The 12,022-nt window shown below is 50.1% G+C and overlaps 9 non-coding genes across 9 annotated transcripts; all 9 read right to left on the bottom strand.

The window, feature by feature from the left end:
• Positions 1-605: 605 nt before the first annotated feature.
• On the bottom strand, positions 606-677 carry TRNAG-UCC (transfer RNA glycine (anticodon UCC)). Its single transcript has one exon. It is a non-coding gene; the product is annotated as a tRNA-Gly (tRNA).
• Positions 678-1,862: 1,185 nt separating this feature from the next.
• TRNAG-UCC (transfer RNA glycine (anticodon UCC)) lies at positions 1,863-1,934 on the bottom strand. The gene has a single exon. It is a non-coding gene; the product is annotated as a tRNA-Gly (tRNA).
• Positions 1,935-3,119: 1,185 nt separating this feature from the next.
• Positions 3,120-3,191, bottom strand: TRNAG-UCC (transfer RNA glycine (anticodon UCC)). The gene has a single exon. It is a non-coding gene; the product is annotated as a tRNA-Gly (tRNA).
• A 2,442-nt stretch (positions 3,192-5,633) lies between these two features.
• Positions 5,634-5,705, bottom strand: TRNAG-UCC (transfer RNA glycine (anticodon UCC)). Its single transcript has one exon. It is a non-coding gene; the product is annotated as a tRNA-Gly (tRNA).
• A 1,185-nt stretch (positions 5,706-6,890) lies between these two features.
• Positions 6,891-6,962, bottom strand: TRNAG-UCC (transfer RNA glycine (anticodon UCC)). The gene has a single exon. It is a non-coding gene; the product is annotated as a tRNA-Gly (tRNA).
• A 1,185-nt stretch (positions 6,963-8,147) lies between these two features.
• TRNAG-UCC (transfer RNA glycine (anticodon UCC)) lies at positions 8,148-8,219 on the bottom strand. The gene has a single exon. It is a non-coding gene; the product is annotated as a tRNA-Gly (tRNA).
• Positions 8,220-9,404: 1,185 nt separating this feature from the next.
• TRNAG-UCC (transfer RNA glycine (anticodon UCC)) lies at positions 9,405-9,476 on the bottom strand. Its single transcript has one exon. It is a non-coding gene; the product is annotated as a tRNA-Gly (tRNA).
• Positions 9,477-10,661: 1,185 nt separating this feature from the next.
• TRNAG-UCC (transfer RNA glycine (anticodon UCC)) lies at positions 10,662-10,733 on the bottom strand. Its single transcript has one exon. It is a non-coding gene; the product is annotated as a tRNA-Gly (tRNA).
• Positions 10,734-11,918: 1,185 nt separating this feature from the next.
• TRNAG-UCC (transfer RNA glycine (anticodon UCC)) lies at positions 11,919-11,990 on the bottom strand. Its single transcript has one exon. It is a non-coding gene; the product is annotated as a tRNA-Gly (tRNA).
• Between the last annotated feature and the right edge of the window lie 32 nt (positions 11,991-12,022).

The raw sequence follows: 12,022 nt of genomic DNA, 5'->3' as shown, positions 1-12,022 counted from the left end.
AACACCCCTTCCCCTTCTCTCTCTGTCTCTCTCTCTCTGTCTCTCTCTCTCATTCTCTCTCTCTCGCAAATAGATACTTTACTTCCCAGGTGCAACAAAACAAGCCTTCTCGAGCTGGCAGATATGGGAAGGAAGGAAGGAAGGGCCAGTTTGGAAACTCAACTCAATTACCATAAATCCCCTGCTAAGGGTTATGGGAGGGAGGAATGAAGGAACTTTGCTTCAGGGAAAGGGCTGCTGCTGCTTCAGCATGTGAGGAGCGCAGCCACACGTTTCACCTTCTTCAGTATGTTGGTTTACAGGATGAGAGAGATCCTGAAACCTCACTCTAATAGGCTGAGGTGCTGTGCTCGGTGGCCTGCTGGGACCAAGGCCCGTCAGGGCAAGGCGAATAGGCCTTTGTCAGGCCTTCGTCAGGGCTTTGTCGGGGAGGGGCCAGGAGCCCTGCTCGCTTCAATCCCCTCACCGATAGACAGTTGCAGAAACTAGGATGCAAGAACCTTTCCTGGATGGGGTTTTGATTTTCACGAAAAGTGTGTCAGCTTTGCTTTCAGCATGAGTCTGATTTCCAAAAAATGCATTTTGAACAATTTAAAGATTTGATCTGCGTTGGCCGGGAATCGAACCCGGGTCAACTGCTTGGAAGGCAGCTATGCTCACCACTATACCACCAACGCCTGCCTGTCTGGGCTATCTGATGGAGCGGCCCTTAGAAATAAGAATAAGTCATTGGCTGGGAATGAAAAAAGCTTGCGTTTGACGCAGAAGCAGTTCGCATCATGAGGTCTTGCCGGTCAGCCCAACATTTCCCCGGGACCCCTTAAAAAAGGAGCTTGGTTTTAAGTTTGGTTTGATTGAACAGTACATTTTGTTGGCTGGGCTGGGACCCTCTCCTATTTAGCGCAAGAGTGGAACGAGGCAGCAAGTTCAAGGAATGACATTGCATCCAGGCACTTACAGCTCTTTGTGCCCTAATGCCATGACACAAAAACATAATTTGAAAAAAGTTAGCAGAGGATGGTTTCGATCCATCGACCTCTGGGTTATGGGCCCAGCACGCTTCCGCTGCGCCACTCTGCTGGTTGGAGAACAAGAGCTTTTCTGGGCTTTTACAGCCTACAAACCGACAACCCTAGACCCAGTTTCGAGTGAAGCGGGCAGTAGGCCTTACAAAGCCAAACAACCTGCAACCACGCACTCCCATCCCATGGCCTTTTGCAGACAGGCCTCATTTCTCTAGCTCACACCCTAACTGCCAACACCCCTTCCCCTTCTCTCTCTGTCTCTCTCTCTCTGTCTCTCTCTCTCATTCTCTCTCTCTCGCAAATAGATACTTTACTTCCCAGGTGCAACAAAACAAGCCTTCTCGAGCTGGCAGATATGGGAAGGAAGGAAGGAAGGGCCAGTTTGGAAACTCAACTCAATTACCATAAATCCCCTGCTAAGGGTTATGGGAGGGAGGAATGAAGGAACTTTGCTTCAGGGAAAGGGCTGCTGCTGCTTCAGCATGTGAGGAGCGCAGCCACACGTTTCACCTTCTTCAGTATGTTGGTTTACAGGATGAGAGAGATCCTGAAACCTCACTCTAATAGGCTGAGGTGCTGTGCTCGGTGGCCTGCTGGGACCAAGGCCCGTCAGGGCAAGGCGAATAGGCCTTTGTCAGGCCTTCGTCAGGGCTTTGTCGGGGAGGGGCCAGGAGCCCTGCTCGCTTCAATCCCCTCACCGATAGACAGTTGCAGAAACTAGGATGCAAGAACCTTTCCTGGATGGGGTTTTGATTTTCACGAAAAGTGTGTCAGCTTTGCTTTCAGCATGAGTCTGATTTCCAAAAAATGCATTTTGAACAATTTAAAGATTTGATCTGCGTTGGCCGGGAATCGAACCCGGGTCAACTGCTTGGAAGGCAGCTATGCTCACCACTATACCACCAACGCCTGCCTGTCTGGGCTATCTGATGGAGCGGCCCTTAGAAATAAGAATAAGTCATTGGCTGGGAATGAAAAAAGCTTGCGTTTGACGCAGAAGCAGTTCGCATCATGAGGTCTTGCCGGTCAGCCCAACATTTCCCCGGGACCCCTTAAAAAAGGAGCTTGGTTTTAAGTTTGGTTTGATTGAACAGTACATTTTGTTGGCTGGGCTGGGACCCTCTCCTATTTAGCGCAAGAGTGGAACGAGGCAGCAAGTTCAAGGAATGACATTGCATCCAGGCACTTACAGCTCTTTGTGCCCTAATGCCATGACACAAAAACATAATTTGAAAAAAGTTAGCAGAGGATGGTTTCGATCCATCGACCTCTGGGTTATGGGCCCAGCACGCTTCCGCTGCGCCACTCTGCTGGTTGGAGAACAAGAGCTTTTCTGGGCTTTTACAGCCTACAAACCGACAACCCTAGACCCATTTTCGAGTGAAGCGGGCAGTAGGCCTTACAAAGCCAAACAACCTGCAACCACGCACTCCCATCCCATGGCCTTTTGCAGACAGGCCTCATTTCTCTAGCTCACACCCTAACTGCCAACACCCCTTCCCCTTCTCTCTCTGTCTCTCTCTGTCTGTCTCTCTCTCTCATTCTCTCTCTCTCGCAAATAGATACTTTACTTCCCAGGTGCAACAAAACAAGCCTTCTCGAGCTGGCAGATATGGGAAGGAAGGAAGGAAGGGCCAGTTTGGAAACTCAACTCAATTACCATAAATCCCCTGCTAAGGGTTATGGGAGGGAGGAATGAAGGAACTTTGCTTCAGGGAAAGGGCTGCTGCTGCTTCAGCATGTGAGGAGCGCAGCCACACGTTTCACCTTCTTCAGTATGTTGGTTTACAGGATGAGAGAGATCCTGAAACCTCACTCTAATAGGCTGAGGTGCTGTGCTCGGTGGCCTGCTGGGACCAAGGCCCGTCAGGGCAAGGCGAATAGGCCTTTGTCAGGCCTTCGTCAGGGCTTTGTCGGGGAGGGGCCAGGAGCCCTGCTCGCTTCAATCCCCTCACCGATAGACAGTTGCAGAAACTAGGATGCAAGAACCTTTCCTGGATGGGGTTTTGATTTTCACGAAAAGTGTGTCAGCTTTGCTTTCAGCATGAGTCTGATTTCCAAAAAATGCATTTTGAACAATTTAAAGATTTGATCTGCGTTGGCCGGGAATCGAACCCGGGTCAACTGCTTGGAAGGCAGCTATGCTCACCACTATACCACCAACGCCTGCCTGTCTGGGCTATCTGATGGAGCGGCCCTTAGAAATAAGAATAAGTCATTGGCTGGGAATGAAAAAAGCTTGCGTTTGACGCAGAAGCAGTTCGCATCATGAGGTCTTGCCGGTCAGCCCAACATTTCCCCGGGACCCCTTAAAAAAGGAGCTTGGTTTTAAGTTTGGTTTGATTGAACAGTGCATTTTGTTGGCTGGGCTGGGACCCTCTCCTATTTAGCGCAAGAGTGGAACGAGGCAGCAAGTTCAAGGAATGACATTGCATCCAGGCACTTACAGCTCTTTGTGCCCTAATGCCATGACACAAAAACATAATTTGAAAAAAGTTAGCAGAGGATGGTTTCGATCCATCGACCTCTGGGTTATGGGCCCAGCACGCTTCCGCTGCGCCACTCTGCTGGTTGGAGAACAAGAGCTTTTCTGGGCTTTTACAGCCTACAAACCGACAACCCTAGACCCAGTTTCGAGTGAAGCGGGCAGTAGGCCTTACAAAGCCAAACAACCTGCAACCACGCACTCCCATCCCATGGCCTTTTGCAGACAGGCCTCATTTCTCTAGCTCACACCCTAACTGCCAACACCCCTTCCCCTTCTCTCTCTGTCTCTCTCTCTCTGTCTCTCTCTCTCATTCTCTCTCTCTCGCAAATAGATACTTTACTTCCCAGGTGCAACAAAACAAGCCTTCTCGAGCTGGCAGATATGGGAAGGAAGGAAGGAAGGGCCAGTTTGGAAACTCAACTCAATTACCATAAATCCCCTGCTAAGGGTTATGGGAGGGAGGAATGAAGGAACTTTGCTTCAGGGAAAGGGCTGCTGCTGCTTCAGCATGTGAGGAGCGCAGCCACACGTTTCACCTTCTTCAGTATGTTGGTTTACAGGATGAGAGAGATCCTGAAACCTCACTCTAATATGCTGAGGTGCTGTGCTCGGTGGCCTGCTGGGACCAAGGCCCGTCAGGGCAAGGCGAATAGGCCTTTGTCAGGCCTTCGTCAGGGCTTTGTCGGGGAGGGGCCAGGAGCCCTGCTCGCTTCAATCCCCTCACCGATAGACAGTTGCAGAAACTAGGATGCAAGAACCTTTCCTGGATGGGGTTTTGATTTTCACGAAAAGTGTGTCAGCTTTGCTTTCAGCATGAGTCTGATTTCCAAAAAATGCATTTTGAACAATTTAAAGATTTGATCTGCGTTGGCCGGGAATCGAACCCAGGTCAACTGCTTGGAAGGCAGCTATGCTCACCACTATACCACCAACGCCTGCCTGTCTGGGCTATCTGATGGAGCGGCCCTTAGAAATAAGAATAAGTCATTGGCTGGGAATGAAAAAAGCTTGCGTTTGACGCAGAAGCAGTTCGCATCATGAGGTCTTGCCGGTCAGCCCAACATTTCCCCGGGACCCCTTAAAAAAGGAGCTTGGTTTTAAGTTTGGTTTGATTGAACAGTACATTTTGTTGGCTGGGCTGGGACCCTCTCCTATTTAGCGCAAGAGTGGAACGAGGCAGCAAGTTCAAGGAATGACATTGCATCCAGGCACTTACAGCTCTTTGTGCCCTAATGCCATGACACAAAAACATAATTTGAAAAAAGTTAGCAGAGGATGGTTTCGATCCATCGACCTGTGGGTTATGGGCCCAGCACGCTTCCGCTGCGCCACTCTGCTGGTTGGAGAACAAGAGCTTTTCTGGGCTTTTACAGCCTACAAACCGACAACCCTAGACCCAGTTTCGAGTGAAGCGGGCAGTAGGCCTTACAAAGCCAAACAACCTGCAACCACGCACTCCCATCCCATGGCCTTTTGCAGACAGGCCTCATTTCTCTAGCTCACACCCTAACTGCCAACACCCCTTCCCCTTCTCTCTCTGTCTCTCTCTCTCTGTCTCTCTCTCTCATTCTCTCTCTCTCGCAAATAGATACTTTACTTCCCAGGTGCAACAAAACAAGCCTTCTCGAGCTGGCAGATATGGGAAGGAAGGAAGGAAGGGCCAGTTTGGAAACTCAACTCAATTACCATAAATCCCCTGCTAAGGGTTATGGGAGGGAGGAATGAAGGAACTTTGCTTCAGGGAAAGGGCTGCTGCTGCTTCAGCATGTGAGGAGCGCAGCCACACGTTTCACCTTCTTCAGTATGTTGGTTTACAGGATGAGAGAGATCCTGAAACCTCACTCTAATAGGCTGAGGTGCTGTGCTCGGTGGCCTGCTGGGACCAAGGCCCGTCAGGGCAAGGCGAATAGGCCTTTGTCAGGCCTTCGTCAGGGCTTTGTCGGGGAGGGGCCAGGAGCCCTGCTCGCTTCAATCCCCTCACCGATAGACAGTTGCAGAAACTAGGATGCAAGAACCTTTCCTGGATGGGGTTTTGATTTTCACGAAAAGTGTGTCAGCTTTGCTTTCAGCATGAGTCTGATTTCCAAAAAATGCATTTTGAACAATTTAAAGATTTGATCTGCGTTGGCCGGGAATCGAACCCGGGTCAACTGCTTGGAAGGCAGCTATGCTCACCACTATACCACCAACGCCTGCCTGTCTGGGCTATCTGATGGAGCGGCCCTTAGAAATAAGAATAAGTCATTGGCTGGGAATGAAAAAAGCTTGCGTTTGACGCAGAAGCAGTTCGCATCATGAGGTCTTGCCGGTCAGCCCAACATTTCCCCGGGACCCCTTAAAAAAGGAGCTTGGTTTTAAGTTTGGTTTGATTGAACAGTACATTTTGTTGGCTGGGCTGGGACCCTCTCCTATTTAGCGCAAGAGTGGAACGAGGCAGCAAGTTCAAGGAATGACATTGCATCCAGGCACTTACAGCTCTTTGTGCCCTAATGCCATGACACAAAAACATAATTTGAAAAAAGTTAGCAGAGGATGGTTTCGATCCATCGACCTCTGGGTTATGGGCCCAGCACGCTTCCGCTGCGCCACTCTGCTGGTTGGAGAACAAGAGCTTTTCTGGGCTTTTACAGCCTACAAACCGACAACCCTAGACCCAGTTTCGAGTGAAGCGGGCAGTAGGCCTTACAAAGCCAAACAACCTGCAACCACGCACTCCCATCCCATGGCCATTTGCAGACAGGCCTCATTTCTCTAGCTCACACCCTAACTGCCAACACCCCTTCCCCTTCTCTCTCTGTCTCTCTCTCTCTGTCTCTCTCTCTCATTCTCTCTCTCTCGCAAATAGATACTTTACTTCCCAGGTGCAACAAAACAAGCCTTCTCGAGCTGGCAGATATGGGAAGGAAGGAAGGAAGGGCCAGTTTGGAAACTCAACTCAATTACCATAAATCCCCTGCTAAGGGTTATGGGAGGGAGGAATGAAGGAACTTTGCTTCAGGGAAAGGGCTGCTGCTGCTTCAGCATGTGAGGAGCGCAGCCACACGTTTCACCTTCTTCAGTATGTTGGTTTACAGGATGAGAGAGATCCTGAAACCTCACTCTAATAGGCTGAGGTGCTGTGCTCGGTGGCCTGCTGGGACCAAGGCCCGTCAGGGCAAGGCGAATAGGCCTTTGTCAGGCCTTCGTCAGGGCTTTGTCGGGGAGGGGCCAGGAGCCCTGCTCGCTTCAATCCCCTCACCGATAGACAGTTGCAGAAACTAGGATGCAAGAACCTTTCCTGGATGGGGTTTTGATTTTCACGAAAAGTGTGTCAGCTTTGCTTTCAGCATGAGTCTGATTTCCAAAAAATGCATTTTGAACAATTTAAAGATTTGATCTGCGTTGGCCGGGAATCGAACCCGGGTCAACTGCTTGGAAGGCAGCTATGATCACCACTATACCACCAACGCCTGCCTGTCTGGGCTATCTGATGGAGCGGCCCTTAGAAATAAGAATAAGTCATTGGCTGGGAATGAAAAAAGCTTGCGTTTGACGCAGAAGCAGTTCGCATCATGAGGTCTTGCCGGTCAGCCCAACATTTCCCCGGGACCCCTTAAAAAAGGAGCTTGGTTTTAAGTTTGGTTTGATTGAACAGTGCATTTTGTTGGCTGGGCTGGGACCCTCTCCTATTTAGCGCAAGAGTGGAACGAGGCAGCAAGTTCAAGGAATGACATTGCATCCAGGCACTTACAGCTCTTTGTGCCCTAATGCCATGACACAAAAACATAATTTGAAAAAAGTTAGCAGAGGATGGTTTCGATCCATCGACCTCTGGGTTATGGGCCCAGCACGCTTCCGCTGCGCCACTCTGCTGGTTGGAGAACAAGAGCTTTTCTGGGCTTTTACAGCCTACAAACCGACAACCCTAGACCCATTTTCGAGTGAAGCGGGCAGTAGGCCTTACAAAGCCAAACAACCTGCAACCACGCACTCCCATCCCATGGCCTTTTGCAGACAGGCCTCATTTCTCTAGCTCACACCCTAACTGCCAACACCCCTTCCCCTTCTCTCTCTGTCTCTCTCTCTCTGTCTCTCTCTCTCATTCTCTCTCTCTCGCAAATAGATACTTTACTTCCCAGGTGCAACAAAACAAGCCTTCTCGAGCTGGCAGATATGGGAAGGAAGGAAGGAAGGGCCAGTTTGGAAACTCAACTCAATTACCATAAATCCCCTGCTAAGGGTTATGGGAGGGAGGAATGAAGGAACTTTGCTTCAGGGAAAGGGCTGCTGCTGCTTCAGCATGTGAGGAGCGCAGCCACACGTTTCACCTTCTTCAGTATGTTGGTTTACAGGATGAGAGAGATCCTGAAACCTCATTCTAATAGGCTGAGGTGCTGTGCTCGGTGGCCTGCTGGGACCAAGGCCCGTCAGGGCAAGGCGAATAGGCCTTTGTCAGGCCTTCGTCAGGGCTTTGTCGGGGAGGGGCCAGGAGCCCTGCTCGCTTCAATCCCCTCACCGATAGACAGTTGCAGAAACTAGGATGCAAGAACCTTTCCTGGATGGGGTTTTGATTTTCACGAAAAGTGTGTCAGCTTTGCTTTCAGCATGAGTCTGATTTCCAAAAAATGCATTTTGAACAATTTAAAGATTTGATCTGCGTTGGCCGGGAATCGAACCCGGGTCAACTGCTTGGAAGGCAGCTATGCTCACCACTATACCACCAACGCCTGCCTGTCTGGGCTATCTGATGGAGCGGCCCTTAGAAATAAGAATAAGTCATTGGCTGGGAATGAAAAAAGCTTGCGTTTGACGCAGAAGCAGTTCGCATCATGAGGTCTTGCCGGTCAGCCCAACATTTCCCCGGGACCCCTTAAAAAAGGAGCTTGGTTTTAAGTTTGGTTTGATTGAACAGTACATTTTGTTGGCTGGGCTGGGACCCTCTCCTATTTAGCGCAAGAGTGGAACGAGGCAGCAAGTTCAAGGAATGACATTGCATCCAGGCACTTACAGCTCTTTGTGCCCTAATGCCATGACACAAAAACATAATTTGAAAAAAGTTAGCAGAGGATGGTTTCGATCCATCGACCTCTGGGTTATGGGCCCAGCACGCTTCCGCTGCGCCACTCTGCTGGTTGGAGAACAAGAGCTTTTCTGGGCTTTTACAGCCTACAAACCGACAACCCTAGACCCAGTTTCGAGTGAAGCGGGCAGTAGGCCTTACAAAGCCAAACAACCTGCAACCACGCACTCCCATCCCATGGCCTTTTGCAGACAGGCCTCATTTCTCTAGCTCACACCCTAACTGCCAACACCCCTTCCCCTTCTCTCTCTGTCTCTCTCTCTCTGTCTCTCTCTCTCATTCTCTCTCTCTCGCAAATAGATACTTTACTTCCCAGGTGCAACAAAACAAGCCTTCTCGAGCTGGCAGATATGGGAAGGAAGGAAGGAAGGGCCAGTTTGGAAACTCAACTCAATTACCATAAATCCCCTGCTAAGGGTTATGGGAGGGAGGAATGAAGGAACTTTGCTTCAGGGAAAGGGCTGCTGCTGCTTCAGCATGTGAGGAGCGCAGCCACACGTTTCACCTTCTTCAGTATGTTGGTTTACAGGATGAGAGAGATCCTGAAACCTCACTCTAATAGGCTGAGGTGCTGTGCTCGGTGGCCTGCTGGGACCAAGGCCCGTCAGGGCAAGGCGAATAGGCCTTTGTCAGGCCTTCGTCAGGGCTTTGTCGGGGAGGGGCCAGGAGCCCTGCTCGCTTCAATCCCCTCACCGATAGACAGTTGCAGAAACTAGGATGCAAGAACCTTTCCTGGATGGGGTTTTGATTTTCACGAAAGGTGTGTCAGCTTTGCTTTCAGCATGAGTCTGATTTCCAAAAAATGCATTTTGAACAATTTAAAGATTTGATCTGCGTTGGCCGGGAATCGAACCCGGGTCAACTGCTTGGAAGGCAGCTATGCTCACCACTATACCACCAACGCCTGCCTGTCTGGGCTATCTGATGGAGCGGCCCTTAGAAATAAGAATAAGTCATTGGCTGGGAATGAAAAAAGCTTGCGTTTGACGCAGAAGCAGTTCGCATCATGAGGTCTTGCCGGTCAGCCCAACATTTCCCCGGGACCCCTTAAAAAAGGAGCTTGGTTTTAAGTTTGGTTTGATTGAACAGTACATTTTGTTGGCTGGGCTGGGACCCTCTCCTATTTAGCGCAAGAGTGGAACGAGGCAGCAAGTTCAAGGAATGACATTGCATCCAGGCACTTACAGCTCTTTGTGCCCTAATGCCATGACACAAAAACATAATTTGAAAAAAGTTAGCAGAGGATGGTTTCGATCCATCGACCTCTGGGTTATGGGCCCAGCACGCTTCCGCTGCGCCACTCTGCTGGTTGGAGAACAAGAGCTTTTCTGGGCTTTTACAGCCTACAAACCGACAACCCTAGACCCAGTTTCGAGTGAAGCGGGCAGTAGGCCTTACAAAGCCAAACAACCTGCAACCACGCACTCCCATCCCATGGCCTTTTGCAGACAGGCCTCATTTCTCTAGCTCACACCCTAACTGCCAACACCCCTTCCCCTTCTCTCTCTGTCTCTCTCTCTCTGTCTCTCTCTCTCATTCTCTCTCTCTCGCAAATAGATACTTTACTTCCCAGGTGCAACAAAACAAGCCTTCTCGAGCTGGCAGATATGGGAAGGAAGGAAGGAAGGGCCAGTTTGGAAACTCAACTCAATTACCATAAATCCCCTGCTAAGGGTTATGGGAGGGAGGAATGAAGGAACTTTGCTTCAGGGAAAGGGCTGCTGCTGCTTCAGCATGTGAGGAGCGCAGCCACACGTTTCACCTTCTTCAGTATGTTGGTTTACAGGATGAGAGAGATCCTGAAACCTCACTCTAATAGGCTGAGGTGCTGTGCTCGGTGGCCTGCTGGGACCAAGGCCCGTCAGGGCAAGGCGAATAGGCCTTTGTCAGGCCTTCGTCAGGGCTTTGTCGGGGAGGGGCCAGGAGCCCTGCTCGCTTCAATCCCCTCACCGATAGACAGTTGCAGAAACTAGGATGCAAGAACCTTTCCTGGATGGGGTTTTGATTTTCACGAAAAGTGTGTCAGCTTTGCTTTCAGCATGAGTCTGATTTCCAAAAAATGCATTTTGAACAATTTAAAGATTTGATCTGCGTTGGCCGGGAATCGAACCCGGGTCAACTGCTTGGAAGGCAGCTATGCTCACCACTATACCACCAACGCCTGCCTGTCTGGGCTATCTGATGGAGCGGCCCTTAGAAATAAGAATAAGTCATTGGCTGGGAATGAAAAAAGCTTGCGTTTGACGCAGAAGCAGTTCGCATCATGAGGTCTTGCCGGTCAGCCCAACATTTCCCCGGGACCCCTTAAAAAAGGAGCTTGGTTTTAAGTTTGGTTTGATTGAACAGTACATTTTGTTGGCTGGGCTGGGACCCTCTCCTATTTAGCGCAAGAGTGGAACGAGGCAGCAAGTTCAAGGAATGACATTGCATCCAGGCACTTACAGCTCTTTGTGCCCTAATGCCATGACACAAAAACATAATTTGAAAAAAGTTAGCAGAGGATGGTTTCGATCCATCGACCTCTGGGTTATGGGCCCAGCACGCTTCCGCTGCGCCACTCTGCTGGTTGGAGAACAAGAGCTTTTCTGGGCTTTTACAGCCTACAAACCGACAACCCTAGACCCAGTTTCGAGTGAAGCGGGCAGTAGGCCTTACAAAGCCAAACAACCTGCAACCACGCACTCCCATCCCATGGCCTTTTGCAGACAGGCCTCATTTCTCTAGCTCACACCCTAACTGCCAACACCCCTTCCCCTTCTCTCTCTGTCTCTCTCTCTCTGTCTCTCTCTCTCATTCTCTCTCTCTCGCAAATAGATACTTTACTTCCCAGGTGCAACAAAACAAGCCTTCTCGAGCTGGCAGATATGGGAAGGAAGGAAGGAAGGGCCAGTTTGGAAACTCAACTCAATTACCATAAATCCCCTGCTAAGGGTTATGGGAGGGAGGAATGAAGGAACTTTGCTTCAGGGAAAGGGCTGCTGCTGCTTCAGCATGTGAGGAGCGCAGCCACACGTTTCACCTTCTTCAGTATGTTGGTTTACAGGATGAGAGAGATCCTGAAACCTCACTCTAATAGGCTGAGGTGCTGTGCTCGGTGGCCTGCTGGGACCAAGGCCCGTCAGGGCAAGGCGAATAGGCCTTTGTCAGGCCTTCGTCAGGGCTTTGTCGGGGAGGGGCCAGGAGCCCTGCTCGCTTCAATCCCCTCACCGATAGACAGTTGCAGAAACTAGGATGCAAGAACCTTTCCTGGATGGGGTTTTGATTTTCACGAAAAGTGTGTCAGCTTTGCTTTCAGCATGAGTCTGATTTCCAAAAAATGCATTTTGAACAATTTAAAGATTTGATCTGCGTTGGCCGGGAATCGAACCCGGGTCAACTGCTTGGAAGGCAGCTATGCTCACCACTATACCACCAACGCCTGCCTGTCTGGGCTATCTGATGGAGCGGCCC

The sequence above is a fragment of the Ambystoma mexicanum genome, chromosome 6q (genome assembly GCF_040938575.1).
Source record: "Ambystoma mexicanum isolate Mex_15411 chromosome 6q, UKY_AmexF1_1, whole genome shotgun sequence".
In the NCBI taxonomy this organism is placed as follows: Eukaryota; Metazoa; Chordata; class Amphibia; order Caudata; family Ambystomatidae; genus Ambystoma; species Ambystoma mexicanum.
The sequence above is the reverse complement of the archived record's forward strand: the minus strand, read 5'-3'. Positions and strand labels throughout refer to the sequence as shown.